This window comes from Pogoniulus pusillus, chromosome 10 (genome assembly GCF_015220805.1).
Source record: "Pogoniulus pusillus isolate bPogPus1 chromosome 10, bPogPus1.pri, whole genome shotgun sequence".
Classification (NCBI taxonomy): Eukaryota; Metazoa; Chordata; class Aves; order Piciformes; family Lybiidae; genus Pogoniulus; species Pogoniulus pusillus.
The window spans coordinates 38168789-38180085 of NC_087273.1; the positions used below are offsets into that span (position 1 = coordinate 38168789).

General features: G+C 45.2%; 1 long non-coding RNA gene across 2 annotated transcripts; it reads left to right on the plus strand.

Moving 5' to 3' along the window:
- The first annotated feature begins 5424 nt into the window (after positions 1-5424).
- Positions 5425-7254, plus strand: LOC135178900 (uncharacterized). 2 transcript variants are annotated; one of them, XR_010303780.1, is made up of 4 exons: positions 5425-5457; positions 5621-5760; positions 6053-6109; positions 6691-7254. It is a non-coding gene; the product is annotated as an uncharacterized LOC135178900 (long non-coding RNA). The 2 variants fall into 2 exon arrangements; XR_010303779.1 differs by lacking the exon at positions 6053-6109.
- Positions 7255-11297: the final 4043 nt, after the last annotated feature.

The following is an 11297-nucleotide window of genomic DNA, read 5'->3' on the forward strand; positions in this document are numbered from 1 at the left end:
AGATCCCTCTGCAGGGCTCTCCTGTCTTTAGATCCATCCATGTCTTTGACCAAAGAAATGCTAGGAGCTACCTCATCTGCAAGGTTGCTAATAGCACATTTCTGGTGTTGATCACATAATACTGTGTAATAAGCAGGATTAAACACTTAGAAATTAGTGTTCTTTTAAATGTCACTATATTAGTTATTAGCACTTACAGTGCCATGAATGCTATATTCAGCCAAAAGTTTGGAATTTATCACAGATGAAGTTATTCCTACTTATGTTTAACTTCATTCTCAATGCCATTTAATTAGATCATCTTCTTTCCTTGTCCTTTTTAAGGCCAGAAGGCTGCTTAAATCAGAAGCCTGCCATTTAAGGTGGCTAATTGCACTGCAGAATGGTGAAGATAAATAAGTAGAATGTGGTGCCTAAAGACTCCTCAGCTGATTCTTAGGTTCTAGTACCTTATCAGTTATTAGTTACATTATGTTATTAGTATGTTATGAGCATTTTTGTTATTAGGACATTATGTTAGTAGTACATGATGAGCATTTTATAGGAGAGAAGCAGTACTTTGTCTTTCTGACAGCAAACTGACCACTACAACAGCAGCCAGGATGCATACCAGGGCAAACTTTTTTGCATGTGTTTAAAAAAGAAACCAAGAAGAGAAAAGTCATCACCTTCTCTGCACATGCTCCAGCACATCCACAGCCCTCTTGTCCCAGGGGCTCCAGAGCTGGATGCAGGACTCCAGGTGGGGTCTCAGCAGAGCAGAGCAGAGGGGGAGAATCCCCTCCCTGGCCCTGCTGGCCACACTGCTGCTGCAGCAGCCCAGGCTCTGCTTGGCTTTCTGGGCTGCAAGTGCACACTGCTGCCTCCTGTTGGGCTTCTCGTCCACCAGCACCCCCAAGTCCATCTCCTCAGGGCTGCTCTCCAGCCAATTGAAGGCTGTTCTCCAGAAATACAATTGAGGCTGAGTAACCATTATGTTAAATATCAACCCTATATAAACCTTAAAAGGTCTGGGTATTAGGCAATACTCTTTTAAAACAGCTGGGATTCCACATCACTTAACACTGAGGGTTTATTTCTTCCTTCTTTTCACTGCAACTACTTTTAAAGAGAAAATAATAGCCCACAATGTAAATTGTAATCCTTGTGGTATATTCATCAAGTGCTTCGCGGGATAACCGCAAAGAGCATTATTGTGATTGCTACGTTATGATCAAGTTCACCTCAATTCTCATCAACTGCTCAGGTTAAACCTTTCAGAAAGGTTCTCAGGCTTGCAGCTTACACTATAATCTAAGTCACAGAGGAGAAAAGTCTGGGATTTCTCCCTGATTTTCACATCAGCAGCACATGTAGAATACCAACTTCAGCAGCGCAAGCTTAATATTTGAATCCTGAGGCTGCTCTGGAATAAGCTGTGCTTAAATAATTTCAGGTGTTAGGACTTTCAGGGTTACTTTTCCACATGAATTACAATTTTCTTCTGAAAACAAACAATGTAAAGAGAGACAAAAGGAATCCAATTGTATGTAGTTGGCCGAATCATAGAATCAAGCAGGTTGGAAGAGAACTCCAAGATCATCCAGTCCAACCTAGCACCCAGCCCTGTCCAATCAACCAGACCATGGCACTAAGTGCCTCATCCAGGCTTTGCTTGAACACCTCCAGGGACAGCAACTCCACCACAGTTAAGGGAAAACTGAAACCTGCTGGAATTTTGGGCTGATTGCATCCTCTGTCTTAATTTAAAAGCACTTCATGATGCCAGTTCAGAAGATGAACTTAGTGCCATGGTCTAGTTGATTGGACAGGGCTGGGTGCTAGGTTGGACTGGATGATCTTGGAGGTCTCTTCCAACCTGCTTGATTCTATGATTCTAAAATAAGAGGGGAAAAAAATTAAAATAATACCCACAACCACTTCTACTTCAATGTGATACTGAAAATAAAGTGTAATCAACTTTAATCACTGTGTAAATAATGGTTCTTGTCAAATCAAAGAGGCAGGGTACTTGAAACAATTCACATTATCATTTTACTAAAGCATCACTTTCAAATGTTGGGGTTGTGAGCATGAGGCAGGAATGGACTGTAATTTAATTCCAATTGCACTTAAGATGTCAAAAAAGCTTAGGCTTCCTTGTACTAAATTCATAATTTAATAACAGAAGGCAGCTCAAAGTTAAATCTGAGCTAAAGAGATAACACAGAGCAGGAGAAAAAGAGAAACCAATGTAGAGGCAGATGAAATTGAATTTCCCCACAGTACTTTTAACCAGAGGAGATAGAAGTGAAATTCATTTAGTTTATCACACCCACCACTTGTCTGTAATTAGTATGAAAGTTGGAGGAAACTTAGAAGAGTGGTTTTTATTATTTTCTGTACATTTATAGAGGAATAAAAATATTGCTATAGGTAGATTTGTTTCAGCATCATTTCCTATTTAAATGCTATGCAGAATCAGATAAGTAATCGTAGGATCATAAAATCATAGAATCAAGCAGGTTGGCAGAGACCTCCAAGCTCATCCAGTCCAACCTAGCACCCAGCCCTGGCCAATCAACCAGACCATGGCACTAAGTGCCTCATCCAGGCTTTGCTTGAACACTACAATGGTCACAATCTGTTTGTTTCCAAGATTCCTTTTAAGAAGATTCTCTGGAATATTATCTTACACTTCTGCCCTTGAAAAAGGAAATCATTAATCATTATACATATATGTCATTATAGTTGGAAATCACACTGTCCTCCTCACTGCTCTTTAGGGCTGGCCACGCAAATTAAATAGGAGTTACAATCATAGAATCAAGCTGGTTGGAAGAGAATTCCAAGATCATCCAGTCCAACCTAGCACCTAGTCCTGTTCAGTCAATTAGACCATGGCACTAATTGCCTCAGACAGGCTTTGCTTGAACACCTCCAGTGGTAGCAACTCCACCACCTCCCTGGGCAGCCCATTCCAATGCCAATCACTCTCTCTGACAACAACTTCCTCATCACATCCAGCCTAGACCTCCCCCAGCACAGCTTGAGGCTGTGTCCCCTTGTTCTGTTGCTGCTTGCCTGGCAGCAGAGCCAAACCCCACCTGGCTACAGCCTCCCTTCAGGTAGTTGTAGGCAGCAATGAGGTCTGCCCTAAGCCTCCTCTTCTGCAGGCTGCACACCCCCAGCCTCTCCTCACAGGGCTCTGCTCCAGGCTTCTCATCAGCTTTGTTGCCTTTCCAGCCCCTACCATTCTGTGGCTCTGTGATATTAGAAAGGCTCTTACATAACATTAAGAAGCACACAGCCAATCTAAACTAAGAAGCACACAGCCAGTTTAAACTAAATTTCTGCATCAAATCGCTTATTGTAATTAAGTTATTGCTATTATGACAGATAAAAGTGACTGCACATAAATAATGCTATAGGTTCAGCATTTATTATTCATGTTTGACATATGCATGCAGGAAGACTTAATTGTGCATTCCATTCCCCTGTGGCAAGATCTAAAAGTGTCATAAATTAATAACTCACAAATCATTGTACAAATTAAAAGCAATCACAGACGTTAGTCTCTTGACTTGTAGCTGGACTTTGCAGGCTCTTAGACATTGTCAGCTGTGATAATCCTCAGTATGTCCTTCTGTTGAACGAGCAGCCCTCTTGTATGCACATGATTTAATAATTCATGCAAACTGCCATGCTGCTTGTTGTGATAGCATTTTTTATCTCTGCATAGTGGGAGCAGATGAGGACTTGCATTAGTGCTCAGTTTATTCTTACCCAAGAGTTCATGACATTTACATCGGTCTGCTGTGATCATTAACGTGCCAATCCAACAGTTCTTCCCAACCATCCTTTTGGATGATTGGCACACTGGCTGTGGAAAAATTCCTTCCACATACATTGAAGGCAGCAATATCCAAATGGATTGCTGGGTGGTATTGAATTTGTGATGAAGTCCAATTGATTGGTCAGCTGCTCGCAGATACTCTTTGTTTATCTCTTACTAGGTGACGGTCTCAGGATCCAGCATCAGAACTGGTATAATTTGGGTACTGATTCTCAGTCAATGGTCATTATCATACAAATACAGGAGGAATAAATTAGTTGCTAAGCAGAAAGATGAAGACTCAATGATTTATTCAGTTTGGCTTCTACTTTTTTTTTTGTTTGTTTGTTTGTTAATGATATTGAATTTCCATTTAAAAACTTTGACCAGAATCAGACTCTTCTCTTTTAGAGAGTCTCTTCCAGGCTTTTCTTGAACACCCCCATGGATGGTGATTCCACCACCTCCCTGGTCAGCCCATTCCAATGACAATCATTCTCTCTTCCAACAACTTCCTCCTAACATCCAGCCTAGACCTCCCCTGCCACAACTTGAGACTGTGTCCCCTTCTTCTGGTGCTGGTTGCCTGGTAGAAGAGCCCAACCCCACCTGGCTACAGCCTCCCTTCAGGTAGTTGTAGATAGCAATGAGGTCACCTCTGAGCCTCCTCTGCTGCAGGCTGCACACCCCCAGCTCCCTCAGCCTCTCCTCACAGGGTTTGTGCTCCAGGCCCCTCACCAGCTTTGTTCCTCCTGTGGACACCTTCCAGTACTGCAACATCTCTCTTGAACTGAGGAGCCCAGAACTGGACACAGCACTCAAGGTGTGGCCTGACCAGTGTTGGGTACAGGGGCAGAATATCCTCCCTTGTCCTGCTGGCCACACTGTTCCTGATACAGGCCAGGATGCCATTGGCTCTCTTGGCCACCTGGGCACACTGCTGCCTCATGTTCAACCACTATCTAGCAGTACCCCCAGGTCCCTTTCTGCCTGGCTGATCTCAGCCACACTGTCCCCAGCCTGTAGCACTGCTTGTGGTTGTTGTGGCCAAATCTATGATCTTCCACATACATTTTTTTTTGCTGTAGATATTGTAAACACCTACTTGTATATTGTGCTAAACTGTGAATGCAAAGCTGGAATCTTAATTCCCAGCTCAGCTGAGTCTCATCTGGGTGATTTTCTTTGTGTGTGTGGGTGGGTAACACCCAAACCATCACAGAGACCTGTTCCAGAGTCTCACCACCCTCATGGTGAAGAACTTCTTCCCAACATCCAATCTAAATCTACTTCTTTCTAGCCTGGGACACTTATCAACAACCACCAAAAGTTGTGCACAGAAGCAAAGCAAATCAAGAGATTTGCTGACTGCTTCCCATTGCAGTCAGGGTTGAACCACTCCCTGGAGGCAGGATTCATGACAGGCAATTAGGACTTGAGAACAAAACCACCATCACCTTTCTCACCCCACCCCATATTTTTAACTAAACCCAGAGCATCTGAGTGCAATTGGAGTCTCCTCCCACCCCAGGTGGGGCCACTTTGCCCTCCCCACCCACTCCCCTATTTAATGAGCCCTAGGGAAGGCAGAAGCCCCAAGTTTGCCCATTGTGGGCAGAGGGATCCTCCTCGCATCCTTGCTGGTGAGTACCCATGGTGTGCACTGGTGAGTGGTGGAGGTGATCTAAAGGCCGGGGGGCCTGTGTGGCCCCCCGGCTAGCTAGGGCGTAGGCTTCAGAGTCCTTCTAACAGCCTGCACGGTGGTGGTTGCACATCCTCACTTAGGTTAAGCTTCTCTTTGTTTAGCTGCTCCTTTCTGCTCACTTGTGAAACTGCAAAAGGAACAGGGATGGACCTGTGAGATGTTGGAAGAAGAGGAACAAAAAGAAGAGAAAGAAGATGATGAAGCATGGAGCAAATGTCTGAGAATCCCTAACAAGAAAGAGGTAAGAAAGCTCCAATCTTGTTAGCACTTTTAGGTCAGAGTGGCTAAAACTCTGTCTTGTTACTGAGCTGAAACACTCATTTCTTTCAGTGCAAGGTGAGAGCCTGACTGTCTTAAGCCAGGTTTGGGGCAGAGAATGACTATGGTGGGGTTCAGGATTTTACCCTGTTAAGCTGCCTGACAGCCAGAGGCTTTCACAAATGGTTATCTCCAACCATATGTGTTTCTGTTACAACTTGTACTCCTTTGCATGTGGACTAAGTAATCTCATTTCACACCACTCTGGCTGCAAGCTGCCATTCTTCAGATGCTCAGTGGGTTGGCTGAAGGAGAGATGGAGTTGTGCCCAGGTGGGTAAAGGTCTAAAGGTACTGCACTGGTTGTACCCCAAAGTCTGTAAGTACTGCACTGGTTGTACCCCAAAGTCTGTAAGTCTGTTTGTTAGCACTCTCCTGCACTCTGTAAGGTAAGAGGTGAGCAATAACAGCAACAAGAACACCTGTTAGGTGCTTAATCACAGTATTGGCAGGTCTGGAAGGGACTTGAAGGGTTATCCAGTTCCAACTCTCCTGCTATACACAGGGACACAGGATGTCAGAGGTTGGAAGGGACCCAAAGATATCATCGAGTCCAATCCTCCTGCCAGAGCAGCACCATGCAAGCTAGCTCAGGTCACACAGGGGCATATCCAGACAGGTCTTGAAATGCTCCAGAGAAAGGGACTCCACAACCTCTCTGGGGCACCTGTGCCTGTGCTCTGGGACCTGCAGAAGTTCCCCCTTGTGTTGAGGTGGATCCTCCTGTGCTGCCACTTAAACCCATTGCTCCTATTGCAGTGAGCAAGTGAGCAGAGCCTGTCCCCTGCCTCTTGACCCCAGCCCTCAGAAATTTATATATGTTTGTTAAATCCTCTCTGTCTTCTCTTCTCCAGATCTAGCAGCCCCAGGTCCCTCAGCTCCTTATCAGGCAGTGCTCCAGTCTCCTTGTAGTCCTTTGCTGGACCCTCTCCATCAGTTCCCTATCCCTCTTAAACTGGGGAGAACAAAACTGCCTGCAGTTGTTGAGCTGAGTGACAAGAAGGAATGCTCCTCAGCTTTATGATAGTGAAAAACCTGCTTTGTGCATTACAAAACGAAAATCAAATGAAAACATTTCATTTGGAGTGAGTCCATGAGCAGGCTCCACTTTCCCAGTCACTTCAATGAGTCTGCAGCTCCAACCTGCTATCAGCTGCATTTATGCTTTGCTGTTTTTAACTTGAACCACCTGAATGCTAAGCATTTGTTAATCTGTGCATAGTCTTCATTCCCTTGGCTTTTAAATGACAAAACCAATAACACAAACTCTGGATGAGGACTGAAAGAGGAAACCAATCTTCTCTCTCTGCTTTTTAAGCTGCCTCATTACTATATTGTGGAACAAAGGAAATGTAAAGGACAGTCTCCTCAAAGCAGTCTTACAGGAAAACCAGTCTGTGTTGTCATTCTTCCTTGGACCAGTCAAGAAGTCTTCCTTGTATCCCCTCAGGCATGTTATGAACAGCTGAATGTATATTTGCCTGCTGGTTCCACATGTGCACTGCTTGCTTCAGCCAATAGTTCAGCAATTTGTAGCTGCTATTGAGTTTTAGAAGATAAAGATAATGGAAATAAAGATAAAAGATCAAGGTAATGGAGTAAAAGTGTGCTAGTTTGAGCTTAGCTGGGCTGTTTGGCTGAGAAGAACTAGATTCTAGGCTGTGGAAAGGAAACAAAGGTGATGTCTGTTGCACTCATAGGCTTGCTGAGATGTACAAAAACAAGAACACAAACATAGATAACAGAATCTCTAGGGCTGCATGAGCTTCTCTCTAACCTGTTGCCATCTGTGTAATTAATCCTTCTGCATCTGAAGCCCCCTGGCTGACCCTCCAAACTCACCTTGAGTGTGAAGCAAAGTCTGGGGTGAAGTGGAAGGGTGGCTGGGAGCCCCTCCTGGGGATTCTGGTTTCTGGGAGGGCTGCTGTGTTTCTGTATTACCTTTTTAACTTGTGTATTCCTGTCTATAGATGTACCTGCTGTAAATACCTGCCTGTGTATTGTGCTGAGCTATAAATATAAAGTTTCAAACAATTTTCTGAGTTTGGGTGATTTTTCTCAAGTGTGGAGGGGGTGGGTGCATAACAACCAAACCATCACACAAGCCCTGTGAGGAGAGGCTGAGGAGCAGAGGGTGTTCAGTCTGGAGAAAAGGAGACTTAGGACAGACCTCATTGCTCTTTACAACTACTTAGAGGGAGTTTGTAGTCATGTGGGGGGTGGTCTCTTCTCCCGGGCAACCAGCAACAGAAGGAGGGGACAGAGTCTCAAGGTGTGCCAGGGGAGGTCTAGGCTGGGTGTTAGGGGGACGTTGTTGGCAGAGAGAGTGATTGGCATTGGAATGGGCTGCCCAGGGAGGTGGTGGAGTTGCCGTCCCTGGAGGTGTTGAAGCAAAGCCTGGCTGGGGCTCTTAGTGCCATGGTCTGGTTTACAGGATAGGGCTGGGTGCTAGGTTGGACTGGATGAGCTTGGAGAATTTAAGGAGGAAAAAATAGAGAAATAAAAAAGCCAAACGTGAACCAAAGCAAACTTAACAGCTCTCAAATAAAAGAAGTCTTCTCACATAAAAGTTCTGTAGTGTTTGCTACAATTTCAGTTCCCTGAAGCAAACCAAGGAGTGCTTTGGCAGGGGGGCTGGAGTTGGTGATCTCCAGAGGTCCCTTCCAGCCCCTGCTGTTCTATGGTTCATATGCTTATTTTTACATCAACCTATGCCCTTGTCAGTAAGTTCCACATGAATAATGCCCTACAGTGGATCTTAAATGATCTTTAACTGAAAAGAAAAGCATATGATGGTGTGTGCAGAAGAAAGGCAGAGGTTTTCTTTCTCCTAGCTGTTATTGGGCCACATCCTATTAGGTTCCTGGTATTCAATCTAAGTCAGACCTGTCAGGTTTCTTTCTACATGTGAGAAAAGGGTCACTGAACTGATGGAGCAAATTCACACTTCTTTTGGTTCAAGGGACTGGAGTTAATTTAGCTGAACTATGTCTGCAACAAGATTTTGGAGAAGAGTCTGCTTCTTGCTTGGAAAGAAGTGTTGTGAGGAAGTCAAAAAGTCGATGTAGAGATACTATGATAATTGAGAGTATGAAATTATTCAAAGACAATTCCCAGGGCAGAGCTCCTGATGAGATCTATTCAGCTGGGAAGTAGTTTTCCCAAGAGGGTTTTCATTAAGTTTTTGTGGTAAAAGACTTCACTCTCTGAAAATACTTCTTGTATGTGCACAAGAATCATAGAATCAACCAGATGGGAAGAGACCTCCAACATCATCCAGTCCAACCTAGCACCCAGCTCTGGCCAAGCAACTAGACCATGGCACTAAGTGCCTTATCCAGGTTTCTCTTGAACATCTCCACAAATGGTAACTCTGCCACCTCCCTGGGCAGCCCACTCCAATGCCAATCTCTCTCTGCCAATAACTTCCTCATCACATTCATCCTAGATTTTCCCTGCCACAGCTTGAGACTGTGTCCCCTTGTTCTGTTGCTGGTTGCCTGGCAGCAGAGTCCAACCCCACCTGGCTACAGCCTCCCTTCAGGTAGCTGCAGACAGCAATGAGCTCTGCCCTGAGCCTCCTCTTCTCCAGGCTCCATGCCCCCAGCTGCCCCAGCCTCTCCTCACAGGGCTCTGCTCCAGGCCCCTCCCCAGCCTTGTTGCCCTTCTCTGGACACCTTCCTTCACCTCAACATTTCTCTTGAATTGAGGAGCCCAGAACTGGACACAGCACTCCAGGGGTGGCCTGAGCAGTGCTGAGCACAGGGGCACAAGAACCTCCCTTGTCCTGCTGCCCACACTGCTCCTGAGCCAGCCCAGGATGCCATTGGCTCTGCTGCCCACCTGGGCACACTGCTGCCTCCTCTGCAGCTCCTCTATACCAGTACCCCCATGTTCCTGTCTGCTTTCAATCACTCTGTCCCCAGCCTGTAGCACTGCTGGGGTTGTTGTGACCAAATCTGTGATCTTCCACATGCAGTCATTTTTTGCTGTGTGAAGATTACTTTTCAGAGGTTTGTCCCCATTGCAAGGGAAAGATAGAAATTAAGGTAGTGGAAGTGCATGTGAAATATTGACCTAATGCTGTTAATTTTGCAGTATCCAGTCTCAAAACTCTTAAGGTGGTTCTTCTCATCAGAAATGAACTTGAAAATGCAGCTATTTTTAATCATTTGGACAGACAAGACAGGAAAAAAGTGATGTAAAGCTGACAACAGTTCTAAGCTGAATCAAGAGGATGACTTCAGTAGCTTTGATCAAATAAAAACCCACTGGGATTTGGTGAAGAAAAAAAAAAGTAGGTTCAATATCAAAAGAAGTAAATTCTTAGTTGTTCCAGAATTGCAGAAGGAGATGTAGAAAAAGGCTTGCAAAGAGGTAGAAAATTTTGCTTTGGCATGTGGCTGTAGAGGAAGAAAAAGATTCATTGCATTTTGAGTTACAAGTCCCACAAAATGGACTGGCAGGAAATGGAAACACATCTCAAAGCTGGGAAGAGCAAACGTGGTGTAGTGGCTACCAACCCATTCAGCTCCAACAAGCTAGCAGAGAACAGGATGTGGGAAGGAAAAGTCATTCTCTGTACTGAAAGCAAGTTAGCCCCTGAGTACAGGAGGGAGGGGATGCATCATGACACCTCAGTACTGAAGGTACTAATTCTTCCCAGCTCTTCACATGCAAAATCCCAGAAGATGCCTGTCAAAATAAATAAAATGAAAATCAAAGCAGGTTATTATTTATGTATAGGGAATGGTAGAGGAAGTTTATCAAGGGCAGCCCATTCTCCTGGCACGACAAAGCTCTCTTCTTTCCTGGCAAGAAGCAGAGTGGGTTATCCTCTGGAGAGTGATTCTTTTCCGAGAAGAGGATTTTCAAGATATGTGGGTTTCTGTAATATCCTTCTGGGACCTTCCCTGCTTTAACCATATTCCAGTTCTACATTTTGCAGAGAATCTGAGCAAGAGGGAAATATTAAAGAAGAGCTAAGATTAGTGCAGGTGTGGATCTGTTGGAGGGTAGGAGAGACCTGCAGAGGGACCTTGACAGGCTGGATGGGTGGGCAGAGGCCAATGGGATGAGACTGAACAAGGCCAAGTGCAGGGTTCTGCACTTTGGCCACAACTGAATCGTAGAATCAGTCAGGGTTTGAAGGGACCACAAGGATCAGCCAGTTCCAATCCCTCTTCCATGCCCAGGGACACCCTACCCTAGAGCAGGCTGCACACAGCCTCAGCCAGCCTGGCCTGAAACACCTCCCTGGGCAACCCATTCCAGCCTCTTACCACTCTCCTGCTCAACAACTTCCTCCTCACCTCCAGCCTGACTCTCCCCACCTCCAGCTTCGCTCCATTCCTCCCAGTCCTCTCACTCTCTGAAAGCCTAAAAGTCCCTCCCCAGAGTTTTTGTACCCCATTCAGATGCTGGAAGGTCACCTGGGAGCCTCCTCTGCTCCAGCCTGCAT